This window comes from Chinchilla lanigera, unplaced genomic scaffold (assembly GCF_000276665.1).
Source record: "Chinchilla lanigera isolate Chin_1 unplaced genomic scaffold, ChiLan1.0 scaffold00092, whole genome shotgun sequence".
Classification (NCBI taxonomy): Eukaryota; Metazoa; Chordata; class Mammalia; order Rodentia; family Chinchillidae; genus Chinchilla; species Chinchilla lanigera.
In genome coordinates, this window is record NW_004955493.1 from 2,194,724 (window position 1) to 2,205,986 (window position 11,263).

General features: G+C 45.4%; 1 protein-coding gene across 1 annotated transcript in view; it reads left to right on the forward strand.

Moving 5' to 3' along the window:
* Dctn5 (dynactin 5 (p25)) overlaps nt 1–10,019 on the forward strand; it is a 29,158-nt gene extending 19,139 nt beyond the window's left edge. Inside the window, exon 7 of the transcript XR_264075.2 lies at nt 9,436–10,019. The gene's annotated coding sequence lies outside the window, so the exon portion shown is untranslated. The remainder of the gene's footprint in view (nt 1–9,435) is intronic.
* Nucleotides 10,020–11,263: the final 1,244 nt, after the last annotated feature.

Here is an 11,263-nt window from a genome sequence, read left to right on the forward strand (position 1 = left end):
ATATATATATATACACACACACACACACACACACACACACACACACACACACTATCTACACTACTGGGATTAGTGTGGTACGAAACCATCAGTGGACTGATTCAGTAATCACTCACCCTTAAACCTAGCATCCTTAATCCTAACATTGCACTATGAATCAGTCATATGCTCTAGATCCAGCTACCTCTGAAAGAGCCTCCATCTGTGACTGCGTGAGGCTTTGGGGGAACATCTAGACACAGTCATAACATTTCACCCCTGGACCCCCAAGACTCAGGTGTATCTCTTTATGCAAGAGGTATTTAACCCATCTCAAAGAGTTGCCAAGGTCCTAACAGCTTCAGCACTGCTGAAAAACCCAAGTCCAAAGTCTCCTCTGATATTGAAGGCAGATTCATAGCTGTGAGCCCCTGTACACATGAACAGAAAGTGAAACACTTCCAACACACAATGGCACAAAATAAACATTACCATTCCAGAAGGCACAAATAGGGGGATGGCAAGGAATGAGAACAAAGCAAGTCCAAAATCCATCAGGGCAAACATTAAATTCCATAGTTCCATGTCCATCACCCCTGGCAATCTGTGCCAAGTTGTGAGCTCCAAAGGACCCAAGCCCCTGGCACTTCCAGTAGCTAGCCCATGGCTTCTCTCTGGGGCCAGCTCTGCTCTCTCCTTGCAGTTTTTCCTCAGACAGTCCACATTCCTGTATTCTCCAAACTTCTGGGGTCTCCACTGCACCTTTGGCTTCACACGCTGCCCTCTCTGGGGCACACTGCCTACCTTCCCAGGGCTTCTGAAATCTGGGTGGAAGCCTTCCTGACTCCACAACTCTTGCATTCTGCATGCACCTAAAACGAGCACCACATGTATGATGCTAAGGTGTGCTGCCAGCTGGAGCAGTAGCCAGGCTTTCTTTCTCTTGGCTGTAGGGGTCAAGTGCCTGGATCCTGTACACTCTGAACACAATCCCAAGGAACAGAGTCTCTAGGCTGGAGATCCCAACAGATTCACCATTCTGGAACATGGCGCTCTGGAGCTCTCTTCTCAATGCAATGTTTTTCACCTTTGCAACTCTGAGGCTGCGAAGACTGGAGTCCTGCTGATTCTTCTGATGTCCTCGGGCCAGCTTCTCTGTTGTCTTCTGAAATATTTGGCTTTTTCTTGCTAGCCTTTTCAGGGACCAATTTCTCCTCTGTTCCATATTTGTAGGCCACAGCTTTACTGGAGCTCCCTTTCTCACCTGACTCAAAACATCTTAGATCATTCTGCTGGGCTGTTTGCTACTGCTTCTCACATGAATCTGGCTTAAAGCCGCTAATAGTAGCCACTGTCTCAACATTAGACTGCCTTCAGATTTCTTCTGCAAGATTAATTAGTCTGCCACCCTTAATCTCAGTCTCAGTAAGAAAAAAAAATCATGAAAATACCACGCCTTGGACAAGATAGGAATTGGTTTCTTTCTTACATAGTAGTGAAGATGCAGGCGGAGTGGTGGGCTGGGCTAGTTCCCTGGTTCCTCCTGTCTTGTTACATGGCCACATTTAGTTAGAAGACAGGCTGTGAGCTTAGACTAGTTGGGCAGCTAAAGTGAGAAAGAAGAGTGTGAGAATACAGAGGAGACAGAGAACAGACACTGGGAGACAGTAAGCAAACCCAAGCTGATCTACGCATCGGCTTCCTCTTTTCCTGCTACAGGTGAGCTTTGTGCTCTTGGGAACATGACGGCTGACAGCTCTAGACTCACATTGTTCTACACTGGTAACTTTTCTTGTTGCTGAGATAAAATACCCAATACCCAAAGCTAAAGGAGGCAGAGATTATTTAGCCACAGTTTGTGGAGGTTTTGGTCTGTAGTTGGCTAGCTCTAAGGAGGGCAGCATGGCAGAGGAGCACTGCAGAGAAAAAACAGTTCTTGGCAGGCAGAAGGCAGCAAAGCAGCAGCCTGTCCCTCCCTTTTATCCCTTCCTATCTACCCCCCTTTCAGATGGTGCCACCCACACCCAGGGTAGGGCACTCTTAATCCCAATATCACACACTTAACCCCAGCATTACACAGCCTAGATCCAGCCACCTCCGAAAATCCCCACCTGTGACCGTGTGAGGCTTTGAGGGGACATTTAGACGCAAGCCATAACAGTAACCCTAAAAGAAAGGTTTCTTCCTTTCTAGTTGTAGTCTGGCAAATCCCAAAAAAAGTATTTAGTGACTTCTGGTAAGTCCCAGGCCTCTTGGATCAATAATTGCGGCCAGTGGCATTTCACTGTATGACTAACTCAATCTGGGTTATGGCTTTTCTTCAACGGCCTGTTACCAAACCCATGTAATTACTGAAGCAAAAACAAGTATCTACCACAAACAGTAAACAAGTCGATAAATATGTATTGATACTGTTTTGAAAGTGTGTTAGCCGTAGCTGGGCATGGTGGCACATACAATCCCAGCACCAGGAGTGTGAGGCAGGAGGATCGCCTCGAGCTGGAGGCCAGTCTGGACCACATAGTGAGACCCTGTCACAAAAAGCAATACAATGCTACCTGCTGAGACAAAATGTCGAGATGCAAGGGGGACTTGAAGGAGAGTTGCTTCTGGTGAGCAGCTCACCTGCCTCTGCAGCCAGCGCATTTTTATCAATCGGCAGGAAGCACGGGGATGGCCTTGTGTGTCATTTGTGAGATGGTTGAGGAGATTTTGAAAAACAAGGGGCAGGTGAAACCTCAGAAGAGGTCAAGGTGAGAAAGGGGACAAGCCCTCTCCACAGGCGGATCACCGTATGGGTTAAGGGGGAGCTGGCTTTCTTTCTGTTGTCCTCAGTGGATATTATCATGGCCTGAGAGCATTGTTCTGTGAGTCCCCACACACATCCGGAAGACAGGTAGCTTTCTACATAATTTTCCGTTCCCAAAGCAGGACCAGACAGGCCTCAGGACTGTGGGGCTCAGGTCCAGTCGCCTGCAGCAGGAGTGGCTTCACAGCCGTGCTATGTAGCCTAGGAATTCCCAGCTGGACTCGGTCTCCATGGCAGCTCTCCCCAGGGACAGTCTGTTAGCGGACAATTGCTTTTATAAACAGTGTCTTTGTTCTTGGAAAAGGCAGGTGGAAAAGACCTTGCCTGGGTCTCTTTCCAGTTGGCTTAGGGTGGAAGATTTATTGCCTCATGTAGCTGAGCAGGCAGTGGTTGCATAGGGCTTCAGGCTGGATCTCAGGATCAGAACAGTGTCTGCTGGGGATCTCTGTCTTGCTGTCACCCCTACTTTCCTTTAAGTTGTCTCTATTGTCAGGCTCCATAGTGTAGCCCCACAGCTCCAGTTATGGGTGGAAAGCACTTCCCGTTGCTGGAAGAACCCCAGATTTGGTTCATTGTTCCAAACCAGATACATATCTAGGCTCAAGTGTTCATTGTACCAGGAAGATACAATACACTGATGGGCTCGGCCTAGCTGTGTACCCACGTGGACTGAGAGTGGGTGCCTGCTGGCTGTCTGGGCGGTGACGTTACCGGGAGAGAGGGTGAATGGTCTGGGCGGTAGAAGTCACCAGAGCCGCCTCTTTTTCCGCAGACTGCTTCACTTTCCTTTCCCCATGCTTAGCTCTGGTCCAGTCTACCTCACTGTTGGTCTTGGGAGGGATGGCTGGACCTGAATTAAGGAGCAGAGGGAGAAGGTTTCTTGGCCAAAGTGGAGTTTCAAGCAGAGTCCTTGGAGGCTCGCCCTCTGTCTGGATCCGCTTCCTCATGGTCCCCTGCAGTGCTCTAGGTGGAAGTCTGATCGTGTGCCTGTGTTCTTGTCTCAGCCTCTGCTAACCCCCAGGAGTCAGGTGGGGACCTTTGGGTTATCTAGCACATGTTTAATGAGTTGGTCCCCGACATGCGAGCTCTCACCGTGCCCCAGACAAGTCTGGTATTGCCAGATCCCTGGTGCAGGGAACAGGGAAACGATGGCTTTCTGACCGTTTTGGTGACTGATTCTGTTTTACATGGCTGCACAGAGCCCTTGTAGTTGGTTGGGAATAGTGATGGCTTCTGAATTAGTCATTTCTGCATCAACCAATTCATTTAGGACCTGGGGCCACAGTTCCTTTCTTACTTTTTTTTTTTGTATTTTAAAGAGACTAAAAAAATGAAAACAATAAAAGTGATACACAATTTTAAAACAAGATGATAGAAAATTAACAATGGTTGTTATATTGCATATTGTTATCTTTAAAGTAGTTGTTCACATTACCAGATATAGGCATGCAAAATTGATCAAACAATTAAGCATTAACTATTCTTTTCAATAAACTAACAGAAACCCGTAGGACAGTTATCTTAGCTATCTTGTGCGTATATATATGTACTTTCCCTTTCTTCTTTCTTTTCTCCTTTCCTCCATCCCAGTTGTTCTTTCCTTTTGAGCAGTTTCTTTCCCTATCACAATATCTATTGTACCTTTCGGATTTTATTTACTCTTTCAGTTTTTTACACTAGGGAGACAATACGATGTTTACACATGAGTCTGATTTATTTCACTTACGAGTATGGTCTCTAGTTGCATCCATTTACCTATAAAAGCCTCAAGTTTCTTTTTTTTATAGCTGAGTAATACTCCATTGTATAAAAATACTACATCTTTTTTATCCATTCCTCAATTGATGGGCATTTGGGTGGTTTCTAAGATTTAGCTATGACAAATTGTATGGCTGTAAACATGGGTGCACATATATCACTGTGGTATGATATTTTCAAGTTTTCTGGGAAAATGCCCAGAAGGGGAATACCAGAGTTGAATGGGTCTGTATTCTTAGTTTTTTGAGGAATCTTCACACTGGTTTCCACAGCGGTTGCATCAGTCTGCTCTCCCACCAACAGTGGAGAAGGGTTCCTTCTTCCTCACAGCCCTTCCAGCATTTGTTATTGGTTGATTTCTTGATGGTAGCCATTCTTTCTGGGGTGAGATGGAATCTCAGTGTTGTTTTAATTTGCATTTCTCAAATGACCAATGATGTTGAATATTTTTCATATATTTACCATTTATATTTCTTCATGTGAGACATGCATATTCATCTCAGATGTCCACTTTTGAATTGGGTCTTGAATTTTGGGGCCTTGATTTTTTAAAATTCTTAATATGTTCTAGATAGAAGTCCTTTGTCTGAGGGGCAGTTGGCTAAAATTTTTTCCCAATTGATGGGTTTTCTTTTTTACTCTGTTGGTGATTTCTTTTGATGTGCAAAAACTTTTCAATAAGATGAGATCCCAGTTGTTGATTCTTTGAAGTATTTTCCATGCAGTTTAGTTTTTGTTCATGAACTCTCTGCCTACCCTATGTCTTCAAGATTTCTACCTGCTTTCTCTTCCAGCAGATTTAGTGTTCTGGTTTTAATATTTAGATCTTTGGTTCATTTAGTCTTCAGCATGTGGAAAGCCAGTTTTTCCAGCACCATTTATTGAAGAGGCTATGTTTCTTCCAGCGAACATGTTTGGCCCCTTTGTCAAAGATAAGGAGGCTGAGTGTGTTTGTAGTTGTGTCTGCATCTTCTAATGTGTTCCATTGATCCTTGGATCTGTTTTTTTGCCAGTACTGTGCTGATTTTATCACAGTAGCTTTGTAGTATAATTTCAAGTTAGGGATTCTGATGCCTCCTTCCTTACCTTTGTTGCCCAGGATTGTTTTGGCTATTCTTGGTCACTTCTGCTTCCAGCTGAATTTTAGGAATATTTTCTCTAGATCTGTGAAGTATGCTAATGGTATTTGGATCAAGATTGCATTGAATCACAGTTCCTTTCTTAGTCACCAGCCCACCTGGGCAGTGGCTGACTTGAATCAGACAAACATTTTTCTGTCTTTTTGAGACAGGGTTTCACTATGCAGTTCAGGCTGGCTTTGAACTCACTTTGTAGCCCAGGCTGGTCTCCAGCTCACAGTGATCCTCCTGCCTCAGGCTCCCGAGTGTTGGGATTACAGGTGTGCACCACCATGCCGGGCTTCTTACATATATTTTTATTTTTTGGTACCGGGAATTGAACTCAGGACCTCACCCTTGGCAGGCAGGTGCCGTGCTGCTGAGCTATATCCCTGGCCCTGTTTTAAATTTAAAATAAGATTAAGTACATTTTTTCCTTTATAATCAAGAAGAGAAGGAGAAAAGAAATTGTGCTTCCTTCTTTTGCATCTGTGGAGTGCCAGATACTTAAATAACAGTCCTCCCAACTATTGAAAAAGTGGAGATTCTCAGATCCCATTTTACAGAGGAGGAAACTGATCATCAAAGAGGTCAAGCAATTTGCCCATCGCCACCCAGCTAATAAGCGGCTCAGCCGGCGTTAAAGCCAGCTCTTCTCTGGCCGCAAAGCCCGTGTTTTCCACTGCTCTTCCCACATCTTGGGCTCCAAAGCAGTCGGCTCTGAGCCTTCTGTTGATTCATTATTGTCCTGAAGTTCTCACTGGAGGGTTGAGCCTACCTGTTTGCATTGTAATCTCTGCCTCAAACCCTCCTCAGGCAAGAGGAGTTGGCACAGGACAACTTGCTTATCCAGACAGCAAGTGGCCTTTTCTAAATCTGTGGGGTAACAGGCAAATAGATCATGCAAGTGAAACTCATCCAAGGAGACGTACAGGAATGAAGTCCATACCACTGGCTTTTGGCCTTGGGTCTGAACAGTAACCCGTGGTTTTTCTTGGCTCTACCGATTTGTCTCTTTTCTGCTGCATTCATTTCTACCTTGGGGGTCTAGGGATATTCCTTCTGATTTTCCATGAGAGCAGCAAAAACCTGTAGAAGCAACAGGCCCAGAGGACCAAGGAAACTAAAGAAATATGAGTGGCCCGAGAACTGAAAAGGCCCTTCAGAGACTGAGATCCCTGGGAATTGACATGGGTTCTTTTCATTTTAGTAACAGCGTGGACATAACCATGTGCTTGTCCTGTCTGAAGTGCTGTTTACCTCCTAGTTGGTATCCCAGAAGGTGGACATTATTATTATTTTCATTTTACAGACATCGAAATTGAGTCATAGAGAGGTTAAGTAACTTGCCCAAGGTCACATACGTCTGAAAGGAAAGAGTTGGCACTGGAACTGAGGGTTCTTTTGTCCATGAGTTTAACTTAAGTTATACTGCTTTTTGGTAGCCTGAGTGAGTGGGTGAGGGAGCGAGTCAGCGAGTGAACAAGTGAGCCTGGAATTGAGGCCCTTGGCCAGAAGCACTGACCACACTGAGAGGCAGTGTGCAGTTGAGTGTGTGTGTTCGGAGTCAGCAGAGTTGGGTCGGTATTTTAGATCCGCCACCTCCTGGCCACAGCTCTGGGCAAGTGACCTAATTCAGAAATGCTCATTTCCTCATCTAAAGTGAGAGTACTAACTCTCCTAGAGTGGCTGTAAAGACTAAATCACGCCTGGTGTAGTGGCACACACCTGTAATGCTAGCCCTCGGGAGACTGAGTCAGGAGGGTTGCCATGAGTTTGAGGCCAGCCTGGGCTGCATAGTAAGACCCTGTCTCAAAAAAAAAAAAGAAGTGAGATCATCTCCACAAAGCTCTTAGTCTGTGTCTAGCATGTAATAAGACTCACACACGTTGACGGTTGTAATCGTTATGAACATGTCATAATTGCAGCATGTAAAATTGAAACTGGTAGGCCAGCCTGGGCACACTAGCAAGACTCTAGACTCTCCTCAGTAATAAAAATTAAAGTTAAGTAATTGGAGCTGCATTGACACGAACAAGAGGGGAATATGACAGCAGCTGTTGGATGACTAGAAGGAAGTAGGAGTCTTTTCTTGAATGCCTCATCATTTCTTAATGTTTCTAAATGGCACAAATAGAAATACATGTAGCAGGTGCTCAGCCTTTGCATGTGTGAATGAAAAATAATACGGTTTGTTTTTATTGGTTGATCCCATTGCTTAAAAGATCATGTCTTAGGGGCTAGGGATTTAGCTCAGCAGCACAGCGCATGCCTGGCAAGCGTGAGGTTGTGAGTTCGATTCCTGGTACCGGAAACTCCCCCTCACACACACAAAAAAAATCATGTCTTATGATGTAGATGCCCCTGGAGGGTTGTTATACAAGAGGGCCTGTGCAGAGGAGTTAACACTGCAGCATTAACCCTGCATTGAACTTAGTGGGGATTGAATACATTTGCAATGAGAAAAAAAGGGACTTAAAAAAAAAACTGTTTTATGACTATTGGATATGGAAATATGATAAAATTGACTTAAAGTATTATATGCTTATAATTTCATCAATGCTAGAGGGATCATCCCAGTCAAAAACAAAACAAAACAAAACTGCAAAAGAAGTAGACAGTATTGGCAGTGTTAGATTGGGCATAGTGCCAAATGCCTGTAATCCTAGCACTTAGAAGGCTGAGGCAGGAGGATCTCTGTGAGTTCAAGGCTAGCCTGAACTGCATAGTGAAACTATTTCTCAAAAAGACAAAAAGAAAAGAAAAGAAAAAGAAAGAAAAAAAGAAAGGTTGTTGGTGAAATCCAGCATCTTTGCTCTTTGCCCTAAGCAGGTGGGTTGGAATTTAATTCTTTGGGCATGGGAAGCAAGAGAAGTCTTCTTTTTTTTTTTTAGACAGGGTCTGGCTATGTTGTTCAGGCTGGCCTTGAACTCATTATATAGCCCAGGTAGGTCTTGCACTCACAGCAGTTCTCCTGCCTCAGCCTCCTGAGTGCTGAATCACCGGTGGCACCACAATGCCCAGCAAGTCTCTGTAACTGATGATACTTGTTATGATTTGTGCCTGCTAGAATCTCTGGCAGGATGGACCACATGAAAAGAGAGACAAACTGTCTGGAAATACACAGTTGGAATTTGAAAAAAATTAAGTTGTTAATGAGCCCTTACTAAAGTCAAACATCTGACCCTTTGATGCTGAACATTTTCTAACCTGATATTTTTGAGTGGGCCAATGTGGAACCTTTTTTTTTTGGTACCAGAAATTGAGCTCAGGACCTTGTGCTTGCCAGGCACGTGGTTGTGCTGCTGAGCTATATCCTCGGCTCTGGAACTGTTTTTGAGACTGAGAAGATGAAGAAGAAGCCTTGCTTGACACTTGGACTTAGACCACAGCTGTTTGGCATTGTAGCATGCTTTTGCTGCAGCCCAAGAAAAGTACTCTTTGTCTGGAATCCCATAGTCACAGGTCCTAATTGCCTGGACCTGACCCCAGGCTGAAATCCATTACTGTGTGCTGTGAGAAGTTCAGCACCAGGAGTTCAGCTGCTTCTAGTTAGCAAGGCTGGACTGGATCAGACCCTGGCCTAATGAACAGGACCCAGACTGGGACATGGAGGGGTAGGGTGCCTTTGTGGCTCTCAACCATGAAAGCATCCTAGATGCTGGTTGGACCATCTGGCTCACATAGCTGCTCACAGGGGTCCTTAAACTTAGACTGCCTAATATGCATCCTGCTTGGAGCACCCTAACATTGTCAGTTCTTTGTTTCCAGGAGTACTGCCTACACCCTCTGAGAGTGTGGAACTTGACCCTGATCATGTGACATTGTCTCAGCCCTGGAAGGTTTTAAGGTAGCTTCCACTTTCCTGTGTTGTTCCTAATTGGGGCCTTGGGTCAGGTAAAATGGTTCTTACGGAAATTTGAGGAACCTGGCTAAGATAGACTTTTATGATTCATGGGATTGATTGTAACTGGCTGTAAATCAAGACTTCTAACAAGTATAACGGAGGTCCATACGTAGGCTGGCCTCTTTTTTATTATTTTTTAATTTTAATTTTAATTTTCTTCCGGTACCGGAAATTGAACTCGCGACCTTGTGCTTGCCAGGCAGGTGCTGTGCCGCTGAGCTATATCCCCGGCCCTGGCCTCTTTTTTTAAAGGTAACCTTTTTGCAAGGATCCTATTGATAGTAATTTTGCTGAAAGGAGCCTCAGCAAAGAGGAAGGCTATTCAAAAATATATAATAAAGCGGGCCTGAGATTGTTCTCCTTAGAAAGACCTGTGTGCCTTGTTTATCTGCTGATTTTGCTTCAGAGCCCTTTGTTGTAATAAACCATAGCTGTGTGCATAACTACACGTAGGCCTGTGACTCTCCCAAGTGGGAGGTGGGATTTGGGACTCAGCATGGGGACCAAAGGACTTTGGGGGTCTTGGTAGCATCTTCTTAGTCTGGGTGCTAAGGCTGAACACAGGCTTGTTCAGTTTGTGAAAATTTGCTGAGCTGTACACTTAGGAACATTTTCTCCGTAAGTATACTGCATTTCAATAAAAAGTTCAAGTAAAGGATCGCACACTGTGGGGATTTTTAAAAACCCAGACCTTTTATTTCAGTGCTTAGCGATGCCCCTTTTTACCAGGCATTTTGCTTTGACCTTGGGACATGGGTGGAAAAGACAGCATCCTTGTCTCGATCTTCATTGAGAAGCTGGTAGGAGAGTTTTACAGTGCGATTGGGTTTTGCTCTGTCAAGGACCTCACAGGGCAAAGGGAACTCAGAGCTGCTAATTTGGGTGCTTTGCCATTCCAAGGTTCCTACCGCCACGCCAGCAGAAGCCAGGCGGGCCTGTGGGCTGCAGAGGTGGCGGGAAGGGTGGCCCCTGGAAAGGGGATGTGGGCCTGAAGTGGCTAGACCCTCTAATGTTTTTTCAGAAAAAGCTACAAATTGGAATTTTTATGAGTGTTTACTTTTTAAATGCTGTAAGTACAAAGTTTAAAAAGTAAAAGGTCAAACAAAACACGCTTTGCAGGACCAATTTGGCCATGGCTGGAAGCTGCCAGGCACCGTTCCCAGCCGCCTCTAGGCCCTGGGGGTACGGCCCGCCAGCTGGGCCCCTGCGGGGGTGGGGCGGGGCGCCCGGTGCCTCTCCACTGCACTCTTCGCAGGAATCACCTGGGCGGTTGTGTTTAGGGCCAATTCCGGCCCGGCAAGCCGGGGTAGGGCCTTTGCCTTTCTAACGAGGCCCAGGTGACGGTGATGCCTCCGGTCTCCGGATCGGAAGCCGCTGGGACTTCAGAGTAAGCACTGAAATAAAAGGTCTGGGGTTTTTTTTAAATCCCCCCAGTGTGCGATCCTTCACTTGAACTTTTTATTGAAATGCAGTATACTTACGGAGAAAATGTTCGTAAGTGTACAGCTCGGTATATTTTCAGCCCCTCACTTTAAATTTCGAAGTGAGGCGTGCCTGACGAGCGTCCGCTTTTGCTTAGGTTTTAGCGTACGGGGTGGTTTGGCAGACGGCGGAGGCAGGTGCTCTCCTGAACCTGCGTCTTGGCGCTGCCCGCTCTCTGGCCTTAGTTTATATTCTAGAAGGCAAAGTGGG